The sequence below is a fragment of the Crinia signifera genome, chromosome 2 (assembly GCF_055691185.1).
Source record: "Crinia signifera chromosome 2, ASM5569118v1, whole genome shotgun sequence".
In the NCBI taxonomy this organism is placed as follows: domain Eukaryota; kingdom Metazoa; phylum Chordata; class Amphibia; order Anura; family Myobatrachidae; genus Crinia; species Crinia signifera.
This window is the reverse complement of record NC_139218.1, coordinates 272,541,773-272,562,913: the sequence shown is the minus strand read 5'-3', so window position 1 is coordinate 272,562,913 and position 21,141 is coordinate 272,541,773.

Sequence of the window (21,141 nt, the reverse complement as noted above, 5' to 3'; positions counted from 1 at the left end):
CCCAGAAATTGTGGAAATATGATGCTTTTGACTTTTTACATTTATAACAGGCCCCCGTGTCTTCAGGGACAAAGTGGGCTCTCTGAACTGGGGCTATATATGCCCTATTGATAAACTTTATATGAGTTTCCTGTAAGGATACAGAGTGTAGGTGCTTCATTGTAAATGAAAGTTTGTTAAATAATCTGGGAGGGGCAGGAAGATCAGGGACATCCACCGTCCATTTTTCATGTAGTTGACTATGATGGTGCAATATTCCGGTGGCCATCAGCAAGGAATAAAGGTACCTTATTCTGTATCCCAAAACGCATTCTGGTCTCAGTAGGTTCTCTATGGGGTCAGTGGTCTCTTTTTTATCCATGGGGTGTTCTTGTGACTGTACAAAATGTCTAGCCTGCAAGAACATGTAGAATTGTCTATTTGGTAAGTGAAATTTCTCAGCCAATTTTGAAAACGGCATTATGGTGCCCCCTGGGTCAAAAATCTTACGGATGCTGGTGATTCCTTTATCTCTCCATCCCTTAAATTCCACATTCTCCATGCCAGGAATAAATAGGGGGTTGCCCCATAGGGTGGTAAAAGGAGAGTAAGCAGGGTTTCTGTGTAATAGTTTGTTTATTTTTTTCCACGATTTATATGTGTCTCCAAACAGCACTGAGTCCCTGATCTGCTTAGGTATCATCTTCACCGGAGCATGAATCAATGCTGCCGGGGAGTGAGGTTGAAATATCTGTCCTTCCAGAGTGGGGGCAGTATATTCTGAACCACCAAGAAACCAATCTGTAATATACCTAAAATGGGAGGCTAGTGAAAAGGCCTGTATATCTGGCATGGCAAGCCCTCCATCTTGTTTAGTAAGTCTGAGACGGTCAAAGGGGATACGCGGCTTTTTGCCCGCCCAGGCAAATTTTATAAATAGAGTCCTAAATTTTTGTAGATCAGCTTTCTTCAGCTGTAGTGGTAACATCTGTAGTAAATAGGAGAGTTTGGGGAATGCAACCGATTTTATGACCGATATTCTACCTGCCAAAGAGAGCGGGAGTTTCATCCAGCCTGTTAGCTGCTTTTCTACTGTTGTATATAAGGGGGGGAAGTTAGCCATGTAGAGGTCTTCTAATTTGTTGGGAATCAGTACTCCTAAGCAGAGGCGTAACTAGAACTTTGTGGGCCCCATAGCAAAAATTTATAATGCCCCCCCCCCCCCCCCCCCCTCCAACTCAGGTCTCTACCAGTGCGCACCAGTTTTGAGAACAGTAAAAAATGTGCCACTCCAATAGATCGCAATGCCATTACACATTATGCGACACACACCGCAATGCCCATTACACATTATGCGACACACACCGCAATGCCCATTACACATTATGCGACACACACCGCAATGCCCATTACACATTATGCGACACACCGCAATGCCCATTACACATTATGCGACACACCGCAATGCCCATTACACATTATGCGACACACCGCAATGCCCATTACACATTATGCGACACACCGCAATGCCCATTACACATTATGCGACACACCGCAATGCCCATTACACATTATGCGACACACCGCAATGCCCATTACACATTATGCGACACACCGCAATGCCATTACACATTATGCGACACACCGCAATGCCATTACACATTATGCGACACACCGCAATGCCATTACACATTATGCGACACACCGCAATGCCATTACACATTATGCGACACATCGCAATGCCATTACACATTATGCGACACACCGCAATTCCATTACACATTATGCGACACACCGCAAAGCCCATTACACATTATGCGACACACCGCAATGCCCATTACACATTATGCGACACACCGCAAAGCCCATTACACATTATGCGACACACCGCAAAGCCCATTACACATTATGCGACAAACCGCAAAGCCCATTACACATTATGCGACACACCGCAAAGCCCATTACACATTATGCGACACACTGCAATGCCATTACACATTATGTGACACAACGCAATGCCCATTACACATTATGTGACACACCGCAATGCCATTACACATTATTTGACACACATTATTTGACACACCCTATGGCCCCCTTCTGCCTTACAAAGCAATTACAAACTTACCCTCCTTCTTCCTTCTTGTCCCAAGCTGCTCCTCAGGCACCGCGGCTCCTCTCTACTTCACAGGTGCGGGATTACGATAGGCCTCTGGACTATCGCCTTACTGCTGGGCAGTACATGTTGGAGCATGGGGGGGGTCCATTTAATCATGCGACAATAGGAGTAGGGGGGGTGTGGGTGGCAGGCAGGCGTGTTGCTGTAGGGGAGGTGGACAAAATGGGACTGGTGTGTCAGGCCCAAAGACAGGCATGGCAGTGGATCCATATACAAAGCTCCTGAGATGCAGGAGATTGCTGATACTGTCCCTCCTAGGACTTTGAGTCAAGCAGATCGGTCGTGGACTGGGCTGGAAGCCAAACTTGTAGAGACAGTGCTGCGGCATTTTGAATTTGCCGCTCTCCTGAAGCTAATCACAGCTCACAGACCAGAAGCCAATCAGGAGCGAGCAGTGATTAGTTCATGGATAGCGGCAAATTCAACATGCAGTTGCGCTATCTCTACAAGTTTGGCTTCCAGCCTATTCCCCGATCTGCTTGACTCAATGTTCCTGCACCTGTGCCTGAGGGAGGGGGGGGGCAGGGGTATCGGCGGTGGCCGACAGATGGGTGCCGGGGGTATCGGTGCCGGGGGTATCGGCGGCGGGCGGAGGTATCGGGGGCTGCCGGCAGGGGAGGCCAGGTGTATCGGCAGCAGCTGCCGGCGGGGGGGAGCAGGGGTATCGGCGGCAGCTGCCGGCGGGGGGGAGCAGGGGTATCGGCGGCAGCTGGAGGGGAGGCCAGAGGTATTGGCAGCTGCCGGCGGGTGTATTGGCCTCCATGGATACAGCCAACCACCACCACGTCTGTGCACGTCGACTCAACACTCAGGAGTCTTCTCTCACCGCCGATAACGCTCCTGCCTCCTAGCAGACAGCGTGGGTGTGTCCGTTTCTCCCCCGGCTCTTTACTCTCCTGCGTGTGCCGTGCAGCTCAGCCTTCTTAAAAGCTGCTGCGGCACTCTTAAAAAAATAATAAAGATTTTAAGCATGGTGCAGGGGAGTGCCTGCTTTCCATCGGGCCCCCCAGCCACCGGGCCCCATAGCAGCTGCATCCCCTGCACCCCTGGTAGTTCCGCCACTGCTCCTAAGTATTTTAGAGTGGGGTGGCATATCGTGAATTGAGAAATGGCCGATGGGGAGGAAAAGTAGGCTCGGGAGGTATGAAAGGGAAGTAGGCGGGACTTATCATAGTTCACTCTGAACCCAGAAAACTGAGAGAAGTGAGATATAACTCTCTGAATTGCAGGAATTGAAGAGCTGGGGTCAGCGATAAATAATAAAATGTCATCCGCAAATAAACTTATTTTAACTGTCGATGTGTGCACCTTTATTCCCTGAAAGTCTTGGGTAGCTCTCAGGGCTATTGCTAGGGGCTCAATTGCTAGTGCAAAAAGTAATGGTGACAGGGGGCAACCCTGTCTAGTCCCCCTGGATATCGGCAGGGAGGCTGACAGGTAACTATTTGTTAGTATTTGGGAGGTGGAGTTATTATATAATAATTGAATCGTACGGGTGAAGTCGGTCGGGACCCCGAACCGCTCCATTGTGTGGAACAGGTGGTCCCAGGTGACTAGATCAAACGCCTTTTCTGCGTCCAGTGAGAGCAAGGCATATGGGTCCGTCGTCCCGGCCGACTCCACCCACTGCATAACTGTAAGTGCCTTCCGCACATTGAGCACCGAGTGGCGTCCCCATACAAATCCCGTCTGGTCTAGGTGGATCAGGGAAGGGAGTTGGAGTTTTAGTCTGTCGGCTAACAGTTTTGTGAAAATCTTATAGTCCGTATTTAGAAGGGAAATAGGTCTATATGAGCTTGGGAGAAGGGGATCTCTACCTGGTTTGTGGATAATTTTTAGTATAGCTGAATTAAAGTACAATGGAGGGGGGGCGCCTTTTAATATTTCATTGTAAAGTGAGCACAGGGGCTTAACTAATTTGGGGGCCAGGAGCTTGTAATATTCGTTTGATAACCCATCGGGCCCCGGGGATTTTCCCGTCTTCAGGGTTTTGATTGTGGCTAGGACCTCTTCCTCAGTTATCGGGGCAGTTAGTGTATGTGAGGAATCCACGTTTAGCGTCGGATGTTCTAATGATTCCCAAAATTTCTCTTTCTCCTGTGTGTTTATTTGAGGTTGAGAATATAGGTTCTCGTAGAAGGTGTGTAGGGTTTCCGCTATTTGAGAGCCTGAGTGTACCACTGTACCATCTGTTTTTTGTAGGGCCTGTATGGTGGACGGGGGGTGTTGGCCTCTTAGCAGGTTTGACATAAGTCTACTCACTCTATTGCCATGTTTGTGGAATCTGGCCTGGGAAAGGAATGTGAGTTTGGATTCTATTTTAGATAATACTATATCGAAGAGGGTTTTCTGCTCTTCATATTAAGCTCTGTTTATCCTTGTGGGTTTTTTTTGGAATAATTGGTATGCTTCAGTAAGCTTAACTTGGGATTCTAGATACAGTTTTTGGGCTTCCTTTTTATGTTTCGCTGAATATGATATGATTGAGCCTCTAATTACCGGTTTTGAGGCCTGCCAAAATAGGAGAGGGGTGTCCTGTTCTGCTTGCATATTAGTATGTTTGTAATCCATCCAGGATGCCTCCAGCATATTGCGAAAGTTTTCTGAGTCTGACAAATGGGATGGGAAACGCCACTGTCTCACAGGGCCCTTATCTATGTGTGTCGCGAGCACCACCCAGCTGATCCCATGGTCGGATACGGTTATGGTTTCTAGCGCTGAGTCCTGTACCCTTGAAAATAGGGGTGTGGACATGAGCACATAGTCGATCCTGGAGAGGGAGCCATGCGCCGCCGATAGGCACGTGTACTCCCGGTCAACTGGGTGGCACACCCTCCAAACATCTACCAGTTGCAGCTGGGACATAAGGTACTGGATGCCATATTTGGCAGTTTGGTGCCTAGTAGATAATGTGACATTTCTGTCAAGTATATTAGAGGCCGTCAGGTTAAAGTCGCCTGCTAGAACTATTTGCTGATGTGTATAGGGGAGAAGCCTGGTGACCATGTCTATATTGAACTGGCTCTGATTAACATTAGGAGCGTAAATATTGGCTAATACATATCTGGAGGAGTGAATAGTAACATCCGATATTGTATATCTACCCCCTGGGTCCGATTGTTCGGAATGTGTCTCGAATGGTATTGATTTCCTTATTAAAGTGGCTACTCCTCTGGCTTTGAAATTATAGGGTGCTGATGAGATCACCTGCCAGCCTAGGGTATTTAATTTCGCTATCTCAGCGGGTATCAGATGGGTTTCCTGTAAGAACGCTACTTCAACCCCCACTCTGGACAGATATAGCAGAACTTTTTTTCTCTTTGCAGGGGAATGAAACCCCCCCACATTCAATGTACCAAATTTCAGGGAAGTCATTTAGCTGTCAGGAGATATGGTAACTTACAGTTTCGTGGAAGCATCATCTTGGTAATCTCGTGTAGCATATATCTCAGCCTCTGCACCGGGTATTCTATGATTAAGAAGTATCTGAGTGGACAAAACCATATTAAATATCTCTCGGTGATTTGGGGAAAAAACACAAGGGAAAGAAGGGAGACAAACGTTAACAAACACATCATTGACAGTAACATAAACATATACATAAATCAGGTGCTTCTGGTGCACCTAAACCTTTTGTATATCCTAATTAACTTCTGGTTGGTAATGGATGAGGTGTGATTAGGCCTTGCCTAAAGGGCTGAACCAGCAGACCCTGGACTCCTCAGCCTTACCAAGCTGGTATTATCAGACACCCTAATGGTGTGAACTTATCAGATACCGACTAAATATAGACCTCCTTGTTCTCTATGACAAGGGGTGATAACTTGTAAACAACATTAATTTAAGCTCGCTGGTCCTCTCTTCAGGCTATAAGTAACTTGGGTTTCGCCAATATGAAGTCCCGGAAAAGAGAGAGGATTAGGAAGGTTGGGTTAGGGGGGGGGGGGTGGTCAATAATCTTGGAAATTGTTCTCCCAGTGTTTGCCATAGTCCTCAGTAAAGCCCTCTGGTAGGTATAGGGGGGGGGGGGAGTTTGGAGTGGGGCCGTTTAATTCTTCATCTTTCAGTGTAAACTGGCTGTTTCAAAGAACAAATGCCGTTTTAGGAAGAGTCTCGTTCCGATAACAGAATAAAGGGTAGATGGAGTGGGGGAAAGGAAGTCTGGGGGGATTAACTTTGGTAAGAAGATAGGATAACGGGGGAGATCAATTCACTCATTCTGGTCTTGTGTGAAGAGTGGTTGAGAGGACAGAAGTGCTGTTGCTGATGTCTCTCCGGGGGTTTCTTCAGAGAGGAAAGCCTCTCCATCGGACACCGTCGAAAAGTCTTTAAAGGAGGATCCCGAAAATATGCGAAGACGCGCTGGATATAGCAGGGCAAACTTCCTGTTGTTTCTGGCCAGCTTGGAGCAGAGGGGTGTGAATTCTTTTCGCGCTCTTGCTACTTCTGCAGAGTAGTCCTGGAACAGAATGAGTTTAGCTCCATTCCAAGAGATGACTCTTTTTCTCCTTGAGGCCGACCACAGTGCCTCCTTGTGGATGTAGTTAAGGCAGCGGAAGATAACTGGCCTGGGGCGTGCGTCCGCAGAGGGTCGCTGAGGGCCTATTCTGTGGGCGCGTTCTATTATCATTCCTGCGCATTCTGTTGATACTGAGAGCATCTCTGGAAGTGTGGTTTGTATAAAAGTAAGTAGGGCTTGTCCCTTCACATCCTCAGGTAATCCCACCACTCTAAGATTGTTCCTTCTGGAACGGTTTTCCAGATCGTCGATCTTAGCCTGCATCTGGTATTGCGACTTCTGCATGGCTTCGCATTGGGTTTTAAGTGTGGTTACGTCTTGGAACATCTCTCCAGTCAGTTGCTCAGTGTGGGCTACTCTCTTTGTAATTTGTTGGAATTGTGACTTAATGTCTTGAACCGCTTGGGTAACTTTTCCAGCATGAGTTTCCATAATGGGGCCAATTGTGTCTTGTATGGCCTGGACCATGTCTGTATAAGTGATCGGACCCTCATGTACTTTTGGGGTTCTTGTGAGTTGTCGCCCGCGTGTGGGTGAGGTAGCTTTGTCTACCGGGTCAGCTTGCGTCGAATCTGTAATGGAGTCTGGTGGATCCTTCCCAGCTCCTGGTTGTGGGGTGGAAAGATTTTGGGTGTCTTGGGGTTCCCCGCCCTTCTTCCCTCTATTTGTTGTATTCTGGGTCTTGGACTGTACAGTGGACGCTGCTTGAGTCGCCATTTTGTCTTTAGTTTGGCGGCTAGATGAGCGGTGTCGTGGGGTCTCCTCTTGTGCGGGCAGTTGTTGCCCTTTATCCATATCTGCCAGGTGTCAGGGCAGCCGGTGCTGGCTGAGTGAGGCTGGGGAGGCTTTTTCTCCCTTTATATGTGCCTCGTTAGGCAGGTTGTCAAAGGGTCTGCAGGGCAGGGGTATAGTCTGGCCGGACAGGCTGGGTGTGAAAGGCCTGTTACTGGGGGTGGGTGCCTGGCAGGGTGTTGGTTCTGCTCTTGGTGAATGGATAGGCGCAGGGTGGTGGGATGGGGTGCCTGGAGTGTCTGGGCTTGAAGTTAGAGAGCTTACCCCACTTGATGTGTCTCTCCCTGTGCTCCAGCGCGTGCAGCGTGTATGGCTGCTCTGCGCTGTGCTGTCTGAGCGGGAACGGCGTCTGTGTGTGTGCCGCTGCAGGTCAGCAGGAGGCTTCTGCGGTGACTGCGGCGTCTCCGGAGCCTGCAGTTAGTTCTGTCCGGAAGGGGGGGAGATGTCTATCCCCGTTAGGCGCCTCTCGTCAGTCGCGTCCCTCTCCCGCGCTTCAGCGCGTCTGTGTTACTGTGCTGCCGGGGGGGGCCGACGTGTTTGCCTCGTGGCGGCGGGGTCTGCGGTGCCGCGATCCCGGGGGTAAGCAGCTCTCTCCTCGCCCTGCAGCCTCCTGGATGCTTGCTGATGGGTAGGGGAGGACCAGCGGGGCTTGGGTTCGGTCGGCTGGGTGATAAGGCTGGGGAGCAGACGGAGCTCTAAGCGGGAGCTGCTGCTTCCTCCAGCGCCGGAACCGGAAGCCGGCACTTTAATGTTAATTTTAATTGTATGTGGTATGGGTGGGTGTGGGTGGGTTATGCTGGCTTGAGATTGCAGGGGGTGTGCTGACATGGATACTCTTGTGAGCTTGGGTGGGGGGTGCGGTACAGTGTGCGGGCAGAGATGCTGTTGTGAGATAAGGCGGGTCGCTAGAGCCGGTGAGTGCTAAACACACTCCTGCAGGTTGCGGCCTACCTTTCCTCTGGAAGCTGGGGCCTCGATGTTTCACTGCCGTAGACCGTAGACCTCCCCACATCACTGGCACCAGCCCCCTGGAGCCGGCGGGTCGCTGCCGCAAAGCTGGGGAATGTTAAACACACTCCTGCCAGTTGGGGCCTACCTGCCATCCGGAAGCCGGGGCCTCGATTTCTAACTGCCGCCTGCCAGAACTTTGGTCAGTCCTAATCTTTTTTATTATTATGAAAAACCTCCATTTAACACTGTTACTTATGGGCCAGTATTCTGGACTTGCCCCCCAAGCTAAAAGTTGCCAGCCAGCCCCTGGTAGGTTCCATTTGAAAAACCATACTGCCATTGTAATGGATTAAATATGATTTCCAACAAAACAATATACTGCAATTTACCACATTTAATGTATAATTAATTATTTTAATAAATAACAGCCAGATGAGTTAGTAGTGGGTAACATGTGAGAGAGGCCTGCACCTTTAGGAGCTCTATCTGCCCTGAATGAATTTGCACACTGAAACTGCTGTGAACACTCTGCCTGTTTGCACGGTTTCCATCACGGCGCCCATCGCATCGCAGACCATATCGCATGCGATGCGATGCAATTTCGGCCGATGTTGTACAATGGCATACAATTTTAAAATTGTATGCCATTGTATATGGCATACAATGCCATACAATTCAATGGGATGCAATTATAAATTGTATAAGCACCCTAATGGGTGCTTACAATGCTTAAATGCACCCCCACGCCACCCCCCCCCCCCCCAGTATAAACGTGAACCCGAAGCGTGGCGAACACGCGAGGGGCGGCGGTAGGCGTCCTACGACCTTTTCATACCCCCACTATCCACGTCGGCGTGGAGTTGACTTTATAAAGTGTGGTGAGCGCAGCGAGCCACCGAGCCCGAAGCGTGGTGAGCGCAGCGAGCCCCGCGAGGGGATGCGGATACCTTCACAGGTATATGCGTCCCCTCGCGGGCTTCACAGGTATCCGCGTCCCCTCGCTGCGCTCGCCACGTTCGGACTCGCCACACTTTATAAAATCAACTCCACGCCGGCGTGGATAGTGGGGGTATGAAAAGGTCATAGGACGCGTACCGCCGCCCCTTGCGGGCTCGCTGCGCTCGCCACACTTCGGGTTCACGTTTATACTGGGGGGGTGGCGTGGGGGTGCATTTAGGCATTGTAAGCACCCATTACGGTGCTTAAAAGCACACATTAGGGTGCTTATACAATTTAATATCGTATATGCGTTAAAATCGCATCGCATCGCATGCCATCGGGTGTATGGCATGTGATGCGATGCGATTAAAAAATCGGGTGACTAATTATCGGGGCGCCGTGCTAGTACACAAGTACCAGCTAAACTATTATATTTGAACTGCTGATGGTATACTTTGTAAGTAGCTATTACAGTGGGTATATCAGACAGCAGAGAAATTGAGGCCCACAGCTCTTCCCTTTGCTATGAGTAAAGAGGGTTTTCAGCGGAGAAGTCTTTTACAGGGAACCTCTTGGCCGCTCATTTTCCATAAGTTGGAGGTCCAGAGCCACCAGCTTCCCCAACAACTCCAGTGCAGGTTTGTTCCTTGTGTGGCCAAGATGGGCACCAAGAGTCGATATGTCCGCATATGGATTGTTATTTATCTGGTATCTTTACAGCTTTAGGCCCTTATTCAGATCTGATCACAGTACAACTTTGTTCTCAAAATGAGCAAAACCATGAGCACTGCAGATGGGGCAGAAATAACATGTATAGAGAGAGTTAGATTTGTGTGAGTTATTTTGTTTCTGTGCAGGGTAAATACTGGCTGCATTATTTTTACACTGCAATTTAGATTTCAGTTTCAACACAGCCCACCCAAAGTTAACTATCTCTGCACATGTTACATCTGCCCCACCTGCAGTGCGCATGGTTTTGCCCATTTTGAGAACAAATTTGTACTGCGATCAGATCTGAATAAGGGCCTTAGAGACTTATCCTCTCCCACCAAGGATACAGGTACGTGTATAAGTCAGGAAAAGACTGGTTGAGGGTTTGGTGGACTCTGTCTTTGCTACTACCACACTAATACAAAGGGATCTGTGTCCCCATTAACTAGTCCGCATTTATTGTTGCCCCATTAACTAGTTCGCATTTATTGTGTACATAAAGATGTTTGGGCCTTTCCAACCACTATGGTCAATTTTGATGATCAGGGGGAAGACTGACAAATTACTTGTGGGTTAACAGCTACATTTTTTGTTATTGTATTCTGGCAGAAAGGCTCAACGGGAAGAACCTGCTTTTAAAAGGGCCTTTGTTCTTTCAGTTGATGGTGTCATATTGTCACATGTAAAAAACTTAAAATATTTCCACTTTGTGTTGCTTGGAGAGGTTTTATAATGTCTGGGCAAGCCCAAACAAATGGGGTAGTGTTACGATTGGTGGTCCTAGGCCCTTTTCAAAAGCAGGTAATGACTACCCTGGGGTGGTCAGTTTGGACGTGATAAGATGATAGAGAGAAGAACCTCCCAGTTCTATTGGCTGGGTGTTTATGCTGAGGTCTCTCAGTTTTGTGCCAAAACAAAGCAATAAACCGACCATCTCCTGCTCCACTGATACCTCTCAATTGTAGGGGTCCCTTTTGAAAAATTAGGGGTTGATTTAGTGGGTCCGATTTAACCACCTTAGTTGTGGTGCATTATGACACTCGTTATCCAGAGGCATTTCCTTTGAGGCTCCCCACAGCCAATCAGGTTGCAACTAAATTGTTGGAACTGTTTTCCAAGGTTCGGTTACCTAAAGAAATCCTTACTGACCAAGGGACAAACTTACATGTCCAAAGTAATGCAGGAGGTGTTAGATTTGAGGTCTTTCTTTGGTTTGGCAGGCTATCACAGAAGGTATTTGCCTGAGTTTTCTACCTTAGCGGCTCTGTTAACAGATAGTTTTAAAAATGTTGCCCCAAATAAACTTGAGTGGTCTAAGGAATGCCAGTCTGTGTTCACTCGAATGAAAATGCTTTTGTATAAAGGCCCGGTTTTAAAGTCTCCATAAAGTCTCTTAGGCATCTGTTTATGGCAAAAACAGATGCCTAAGATGTAGGTTTGGGGGAAGTGTTGTGTCAGGAGTTTGATGGCATTGATGGTATTTGAGTAGAAAATTCTTTCCATAAGAGGCTAAGTATTCTGTAGTAGAAAAAGAGTGCCTTGCTATAAAATGGGCTCTTGAGGCTTTTAGATAATATCTTTGTGGGGTCAAGTTTACCCTGGTTATGGATCATGCACTGTTAAAATGGTTGCATTCTATGACAGATTCTAATGCAAGATTGACAAGGTGGTAAATGGCTCTCCAGCATATTTCTTTTGAAGTCCAGCTTCAACCGACATGTCTACATATGAATGCTAATTTTTGGGGGGTTGGAAACCAGGGCTTCCGCCACAGGCGATCTAGATTTGGGTAAAAGAGAAAAAGTTGGCGATGCCATCATGATCTGGTAATAAGTTGATGTACTCCGGTCCAAATGGGAAACATACTGGGCGCAAACAAAAACCACATTCCCACCAACATAGCCCTTATGAAGAGGGATAGATTGCATGCAGACTGTGGGACCACATACAGGACCAACACAGGTGCACTTTCAATGAATTTTCTCATTGATGATTGAATAATACTGATAGGTTGGAACAAATCCATTCCCAAACATCTGCTCCCTTGGTTTCCCCAGTGTCTAGCTCCTCAAAGACACCTATTGAGATGATAATAGAAGGGCATTAAGTTGATAGATTGTAGTTTATAGACCCTTATATTGAGAGCAGAGAAAAAAAAATAGAGATTCCAGTGTGTAAATAATAATATAGTAGAAGCATCAGAAAGGGATAAGAAACCAATATCAGATAAAATAGGAGACCTCACATTATTAAACGGTAGATTGCCCTATGGTCAAAGCCAGGAGGGAAACCTGAGTTATGTCACAATAGATCAAGAGAATGGATAGAATCAATGCCCTTTTTCTAAAATGTGACCATCCCCTATACATGTGGAGGAAATTTACATATGTTTTTAGCGGTTTTGGAAACGTTGCAGGCACACACAATGCGCAAATCCAAAGGATAATCACACTCTTCCAAATGCTCTCCTCCCTTTCCAGATTTTCTGACGGATCTCTCTGTCATGTCTGAAATCTCTCCCTCTCCAACCTCTCAAGTGTCCAGCGCAGCTGGTAGAACTATCAGTGAACTATATCAACCTCTTGAACCACTTAATCAAAAAATGGATAATATCCAAACAGCTATTAACAACACTTGTCTCATTTGGAATTCAACACCAAATATATTGTGAAACTTGAACAACATATTAGCAAGTCCAAGGATACTATTTTAGCTTTGATTAAAGCAATTAAGTAACTGGAACAAACTAAACAAAGGATGTCACACAAATTACACAAATTAAATGATCATGAGAATCACAGAGATGGGAGGAATTAAGCACCATAAAGGACTAATAAGGGTTAGGCACTGAGGTTAGAGAGTTAGGTTTATGCTGCAGAGGGGGAAGGGCTATGATTAGGCTGTAGGAAGGGAAAAGAGGGTTAGAGTTAGGCGGTAGGTAGGGAGGGGGGGGGGATTCAGGGTAAGTATACATATTAAGAGAACAAGTAGTATTGACTAAATTGGTCCACTCCGCCACTGAAGGCCCCACCGTTGCCATCCATTTCCTTGCTATGATTACTTTAGCACATGATACTAAGATCCTGATCAATTGGGTCCAATGTCCGCTTAGTTGGACATCCACTACCCCCAAGACTAAACATATAGTACTGAAGGTTGAACTTGGGATGCCCAACTCCTGCATGATATTACAAATGGCAGACCAAAACGCTTGCACATGCACACATTCCCAGATTAAATGCCAGTGTGTGCCAGGCTCCACTCCACACCTGGGGCACCCCGCACTGTCGGTGTTCCCCATATGCCTCATTCGCTCCAGAGTAAAATATATTCGATGAAAAATATTGAATTGAACCTGCTGTACTGAGAGGGACATCGAAGATTTACTTGTGGCCGATAGAATCTCTCTCCAATCTATTAACAAGACCCGAGGGATAACCCTAGCCCACTGAGACCTCAACTTTTCCCAGCCGCTTTCTTGATTGAAGGAGTGGATATACCTGTATATTTTGGAAAGGTGCTTCCTGGGACCCAATTTTTTCACAAATTCCTTACAGGGAGCTTCCCGAATCTTCAGGGATCCCTTCCTTATCATACATGCTAACGCACTCCTAACCTGGAGATAACTAAAGTACATTTTCCTAGGGAGATCATGCCCCTGTTGTAAGTCCTCAAAGGATCGAATACCCCCATCTTGTAACCACACTCCAACCTCCAGCAAACCATATGCCTCCCACACTCCCCCTCCTAACCCCTTCAAATTTTTAACCTCTGACAAGGAAAAAACCGAGGTTTGTGGATCGATATCCTCAAAGTTTGTCATCTTTTGCACCTGTCTCCACACTCGTAAGGCTTGGGCTATCAAGGGGGGTGCATTACCCCGTAACTTCCCCGCCAGGAGCAATTGAAGTGGAGACACCCCAGATTGCCCTATTGACGCCAGGGTCTTGAATTCCCCAACCCCCTCGCGACCCTGTATCCATGGGCAGAGATGACTTAACTGGGATGAATAGTAATATTCAGTCTAAAATCCGGGAGGGCAAGACCCCCTTCTACTCTGTCCCGGGTCAAGATAGATAGTCTAATCCTCGGGCTTCTATTTTTCCACACAAATGGGGACAGAACACTATTTAACTCATGAAAGAATTTTACGCCTACATAACACGGAGAATGAAGCAACTGATACAAAAGTTTAGGCTGAATACACATTTTCAACAAGTTGACCCTACCAATTTGCGAAAGTGGCAGACCCACCCATCTCCTAAACTTAGTTTTAATTTCCGTTAAGAGCGGCCTCAGATTATCCGAAATATAATCCCGCGGGTTGGCGGAGATTACAACGTTCCCTGGTCACGCATACCGAACATTGACATTGGGCAGGATGTACTCAATTGAAATGCGGTAAAAACCCCATTATCTGGTTCTAGGCCAGGGGTTCCCAATCTTTTTTGATTCACGGCACCCTAGAGAATCAGAATTTTTTTCATGGCACCCCTAGGTCCCAAAAACATTAATTAGATTGGGTTTATATGCGATTCTTAGTGGCAGTTATGTGGTAAAGGGCAGGATTTGCTTCTGTTTGTACACATTCTATGATTGGCAGCCACCAGCACTGGTTTTGCTCATAAATAATTAACCATTAATAATTTGAGTTGATCCTGGACCACCAACCCGCGGCACCCCTGCATGTGTCCCGAGGCACCCCAGGGAGCTGCGGCACACAGTTTGGGAACCACTGGTCTAGGCAGTCTGTGAATAATGTCACATTGCACCACTCTTTCCCTGTTTGTCCCTGCTGCTGCGGCCTGGCCACATAAGAAAAGGAGAAGGCCCATGGTAGTTGCTAGACCCTAACGTATCCTCACCACTCTTTTAGGCTACAGACATCATCTCTGGCCTGGCAGACAGTCTTTCCTACGATTAAGCACCAGAGACAGTGATAACAATAGTGACTGCTGGCAGTAGTGCATCTGGAGCCTACACAAAGACTGCAGTGGTTTTGGCAGTCAAGTCACAGCGTGTTATTACAGTACTTTATTTTATTTTGCTTTGGATCATTTGCATGTATATATAGAAGCTTGGCTGTTTTACTGTGAAGGGTTGGGTCTGGGTTCAGAAAGTTGGTGTTACAGCACATGTATAAGCACATGCAGGGTAGGTGAGGATGTTATTATACAGTAAGTGTGACATGCCCGAAGATTTTTTTCACCAACCCTACCCTCCATACCCCCGCTTTCGTTATGCTAGAGGTTAACCATCCTATTACTGTATTTTGCAACATAAATGTCACCTGAGATGTTCCAAAAGGATACCAAGTCACACATTTGCACACAATATCGTTAGCTCAGATCAGCAACATGTGAGGGGTTACAATCAAAACCTATTAACCTAGGAATAACTACAGCTGTTGTACTGTACCATAGTTGCCTAGCCTCCTGCATTCTGCAGGAGACCCCCTGAAATAGCAGCAATCTCCCTCTCTCCCTCATAAGTCTAGTAATCTCCCTCATTTCACTTAACCTACATTACACTGTTACATTTTTGGGGGAAAAGGGGAATGAGAGACAGATACATTTACATTGAATCATCAACGCCATTTCCCAGCACTTTGTATATACCGTAAGTCATGTTAATAGATTCCTCTCAGATGTAGCAGCACACACCCACGCTTCTAGGTGCCACATTCACAATTTCTTCACAATCTCTCCATATATGGAATTAGACACGCCTTTTGGGTGGAGCATGACATGCCCCCTCAGTGATGCGCTGTGTAAAATTCTATTACCAACTATAATCTCCCAGAAACTAATTTTCAAAAGTAGGAAAGTGTATTATACACAGCCACCCACAGATATACACAGACCAATGCCGTAACTGGACCTTTTTGTGTCCTGTGCTAAAACAGGGAATTGTGCCCCCACATACTGAAAACAGGGACATTGTGCACCACTGGAACACACAAAATATCTAGGTCTATTAGTACCAGTTCACAAACTCCCCCCCCCCCCCCAGAAAAGTTATCACCCTCCATACCCCATTGCCACAGGACACGCAAAATGGCCCCCATATTGCAGACAGTTTTTGAGGATGCTAGAGGGAGGCGGCGGCCTCCTCTAGCAACCTTAAATACTGTCTGTTGTATGGGCGCAGCCATTTTCCGAGTGTCACTTATTAGTAAGTTAACACTCCCCCCCCCCACCCACCCACCCCAGAAAAGTTATCACCCTCCTTACCCCATTCACTTATTAGTAGCTGTAGGGACCCGACAGATCTGCGTGTCGGGGTTAGAGGCGGCGGCAATGGGGTAAGGAGGGTGTTAGCTTTTCGGGGGGGCAGGAGCGCCGGCGGTAACTATAGTCCCGCAGACACACCCCCCAAACACACCCTCCCCCCCCCCCGCATCTCCACCTTTTTAGCGCCTCCCCGCAACCGCAGCAGCTACGGGACTATAGTTACGCCACTGAGTTACAGTGTGCATTGGACACTCTGTGGGATATAATGTGGGTCGGATACAGTGCAGGTCAGATCATTGTGGGCTATAGTGTGCTTTGGATACAGTGCAGGTTGGATACAGTATTGGTTGGATGCAGGTTGGATACAGTGCAGGATACAGAGTGGGTTGGATACAGTGCGGGATAGCATGAGGGTTGCATACAATGCAGATTAAATATGGGGCCCGATTCAGGTTGGCTCGGAAAGCTGCGAACATCGCCCAGCTTTTGCCTGTGATCTTTCCATCCTTTTGTATATCTGAATTTATTTACTCCTATACAAGAAACCAGCAGAATATGTGCTTTACTTTGCCTAAATAATATCTATATAATATCCTGCAAATGTGCAGTAAAATATAAACCACATACCTATTTATAGCGGCTCATTAGATGATGGATCGTCCATAACAGCTGCCTCTGCTCTTCAGGTTTGTTTTTCTTCAAAGTTGGCATTTTATTCATTGAAGGTATTTTTTTGCAATCCATCTATGATGTTGGCAATGGCAATAGCCAAGATGAGGTAATTGCTTGGCTGCTTCGTACTGTAAGATACTCTATAATGCTACACTGACCAACAACTTAACAGTATATATTTAGGAATATGACACATATCACAACTCCTCTCCCTAAGGGTCAGTAGAAGGGATATGTTTCCTTCAGAAACATTCTCGGAATAATAAACATAACTGTTGCTCTAGTTAACAAACACTTCTGGATTTCATAAACCACATTTGATTCATCTACCCTCTAGTTATCGTTGTAAACATAGATGTGGCTTGCTACAATGTCTGTTATAAGTATATTGGGACCAGTGGCGGCTCTTACTTCAGAGGAGAAGGGCTGCCCCCCCCCACTCCGGTGCCACCGCTGCTGGTCCCCGCTGACGCTTCCATCTTCTTGTCCTGGTTACCATCACAGAACCGGCGCATGCGCAGTAGCCTCTTTGGTACTGCGCATGTGCTCGCCCCAGCCTCTATGGGGCTGCTTCAGGAGCCGTCCCGTAGAATTGTATAGACGTCCCAAGTCCGGCGCATGTGCAGTATCGTCCATTGTACTACACATGTGCAGAACCCATTTTTAGGGGCTGCCTCGCAGTTGCGCATAGAGAGGCATCCCGGAGGGAGGGAACACCTCCCAATGGGACTGACTTGAGTGACTGGTAGGTTGGACTTCCAATAGGAAGTCACTGCCAATCACAGTGAAGCAGACTGCATCTGTATTCACACAGTGGCGCACATCTTGGGGTGCATACACCTATTTCTCAGCAGTACAGTATGTGCACCTGCTTTTCTACCAGCCAACATTCAGGGCCAGCCTTATCGAATGACTGCGCATGTTGCAATGTTTGCATCATGCATGCGCAGGGCCAAATAGTGAAAGAATATCAGTACACATAGATGTTGCAAAGTAGTCACAGTTTGATTGACATAACACTGGCGTTAGGGGTAGATTTTATGGGTGCATTTGTAAAAATGCAGGCACGTTCATGCGTTTTTCAGATGGGTCTCTCACGTAAGCAATGATCAGTTCCAGGTTGATTCTTTAGCAGATTAGGGAAAGCCCCAGACTAGAATTTTTTGAGAATCTGACAGTGGGATGATGACGGCAAGGGCGTAACTACCATAGGTGCAAGGGGTGCAGCTGCTATGGGGCCCAGAGCTGAAGGGGGCCCATCTTTGCTGTCTAAGTAATATGGTTTACATACATTTATCACCATCAGTTGCTAAATAAGGGGCCCTTACAAACTTTTGCTATGGGGCCTACGAATATCTAGGTACGCCTCTGGATGATGACGTTCTGTCTCGCTTTGGATCCGGAAGAGCCTTCGTCCACTTTCCTGGTGTCCTGGGAGTGCCACTTATTTTCAGGAGCCTCTTTGCTATTTTGGGTGAGTAGGCAAGAATGATTTACACTGCACTTTCTCAGAATGGGAACCCATACAAATGTACTTATAGACATGCACTTCTTTATCTCGCATATGACCTTAGAACTGTATTCAGAACGTGGTTTGGTCAGGAAGAAGCTGTCTCATAAAGGCAAAGAGCCTGATTCTAAGTAAGGCAAAAAAATCAAAAATAATTTTATGTCTGGAACAAACAATTTACCATACATTTTCTGTGCAGGGTATATACTGGCTGCTTTTACATGTAGCCCTCAAATGTTAGATAGCTGTATTATTACACTGCAATTTAGATTTCAGTTTGAACACACCCCACCCAAATCTATGGAATTAATTCAGACCTAATCGCACGGTCTGCGATCAGGTAAATGCCGCCCTGCTATAGTGAAATTCCACCTTGCAAATTCATGTGCACGCCATGCAAATTGCTGTATATGCCTTGCAAAGACATTGCAGCTGAACAATACCCTCCGTTACAAGCTCACCATTGGATGATTTTTTCCACTGGGCACCAGTTCTTACAGGCTCAAAGTAGCCAGAGACTTAGGGCCTGATTCTGATTGACTCACTAAGCAGCATAAATTCAAGCATGCCATCTAACACCACCCGCCAGGGCGAACGAATGCCCGTGCGAATTTCCCAGCCTTGCCTGACCTATATTTGCGATGTCCAGGTTGAAGAACGGGGCGGGCGTCTATGACGTCCTGGGAGGTCATCCGCCCACCCCTGGCAGCCAGCTGCCAGCCTGCGTTTGCATGGGGATGCCCAGCATTTTCCTGGGAGCACCCACCTTTTTATGTGTATGCTCAGGAAACGCTGGGCAACCCCATGCGCCAGCCCTCTGCCTGCCTCCATCCTGTCCACCCCTGTGCCAACACCTCGTGACTGTGTAGGCATCCACACAGCATCCCTGCGCACAGCACAAACAGAGTCAACCAGAATCTGCAAATGCGATCAATGCAGGCATATACGGCCTCTTGCTGACGTCTCACACCTCCCCTAAAATGCTTCCCTGTCACTCCCAGCATTTTTGCTGGCATGCCTAGAGTTTTTCTTGGCACTCCCATGAAATGGCCTGTTACCACCCACAGACGCCTGCTAATGGCAGTTACCACCCACAGACGCCTGCTAATGGCGGTTACCACCCACAGATGCCTACTAATGGCGGTTACCACCCACAGACGCCTGCTAATGGCGGTTACCACCCACAGACGCCTGCTAATGGCGGTTACCACCCACAGATGCCTACTAATGGCGGTTACCACCCACAGACGCCTGCTAATGGCGGTTACCACCCACAGACGCCTGCTAATGGCGGTTACCACCCACAGACGCCTGCTAATGCCGGTTACCACCCACAGACACCTGCTAATGCCGGTTACCACCCACAGACGCCTGCTAATGGCGGTTACCACCCACAGACGCCTACTTATGGCCGGTTACCACCCACAGACGCCTGCTAATGGCGGTTACCACCCACAGACGCCTACTTATGGCCAGTTACCACCCACAGATGCCTCCTTCCTGTAAATTGTCTTGCAAACAGATTGAGTATAGAAAAAGCAGCAGGATTTAATTGCTGGAAGGTGTTGCGGCCCATACGCATGCACAGTCTATCGATAATCGCCCGCATGAACAGGTCTGAATCGACCACTATATCTCTCTGCACGTGTTATATTTGCCTCACCTGCAGTGCAACATGGTTTTATCTACTCCAGTTGCATGCTTTTATGCTTTAATTACATAGGTCGGCCACAAAGTTCAGTGAGAATGTGTTCACGGAAATGCAGTCATGATCATTTAGACCTGTTTGGAGGCATTTCTGTAACAACTGCCCATAATCACAAACAGCAAAATCATGTGATGCAACCACACTAGCCCATGTCAGCTGCGAGCAGCAACGGTGGGTGGGTAGGGGGCATGCTGCATTCTGTATATTCTTCATTCGCCAACAATGTCCTAAATCGTCCTGAATATACAGACGATGAAAGATGTCGCTGATGATGCACCCTCCCATAACCTTGTGTGTAACCAGCTTTACCCTTAATTTACATGTTTTAAACTTTCTGTATGTTAGTTATGCTAGGATCAAATTGCACATGTTTTATACCTTCCATGCGTGTTCTTACTTAAACAAGTAAACTCAAACAAGAATTCAGCATCTCTATTTTACCAATAACAGAATTAATCTTTTTTTATAACCACATACAGTATACCTCCCAACTGTAAGAATTTTCACTGGGCCGTCCCTTTTTTAGAATGTCCTGCTAACGCAGCCATGGACAGCAGTGTCCCACAGTGGGGTAGATTTAAGACTCCCCTTTTACCATGTGACTCTGCTTAGTAGAGCAGTGGTAAATAGATGCTGTGTGCATGGAGAAAGCGGGTCTGGAGGCATGGCCAGCAGCTCACAGAGCGCTAGCCAATCCCCTATAGTGATGCAAACGGGAGGCGTGATCACGGGAGCATCATATCTGCGATGTCATGACCCTTTAGAAACCACCCCCATTTTGGTTGCCACCACGGATGTCCCAACCTGACCCGGACATGATGTTTGGAGGTATACATGCAGTAAAATTACGTCCTTTCCTTGGTTAAATAAATCCTGCCAGGAAAACCTTACTTGCTTAGTAATTTATACTGAAGCATGTGTCCTACATGCTCTGGGCTAAACTTTGAC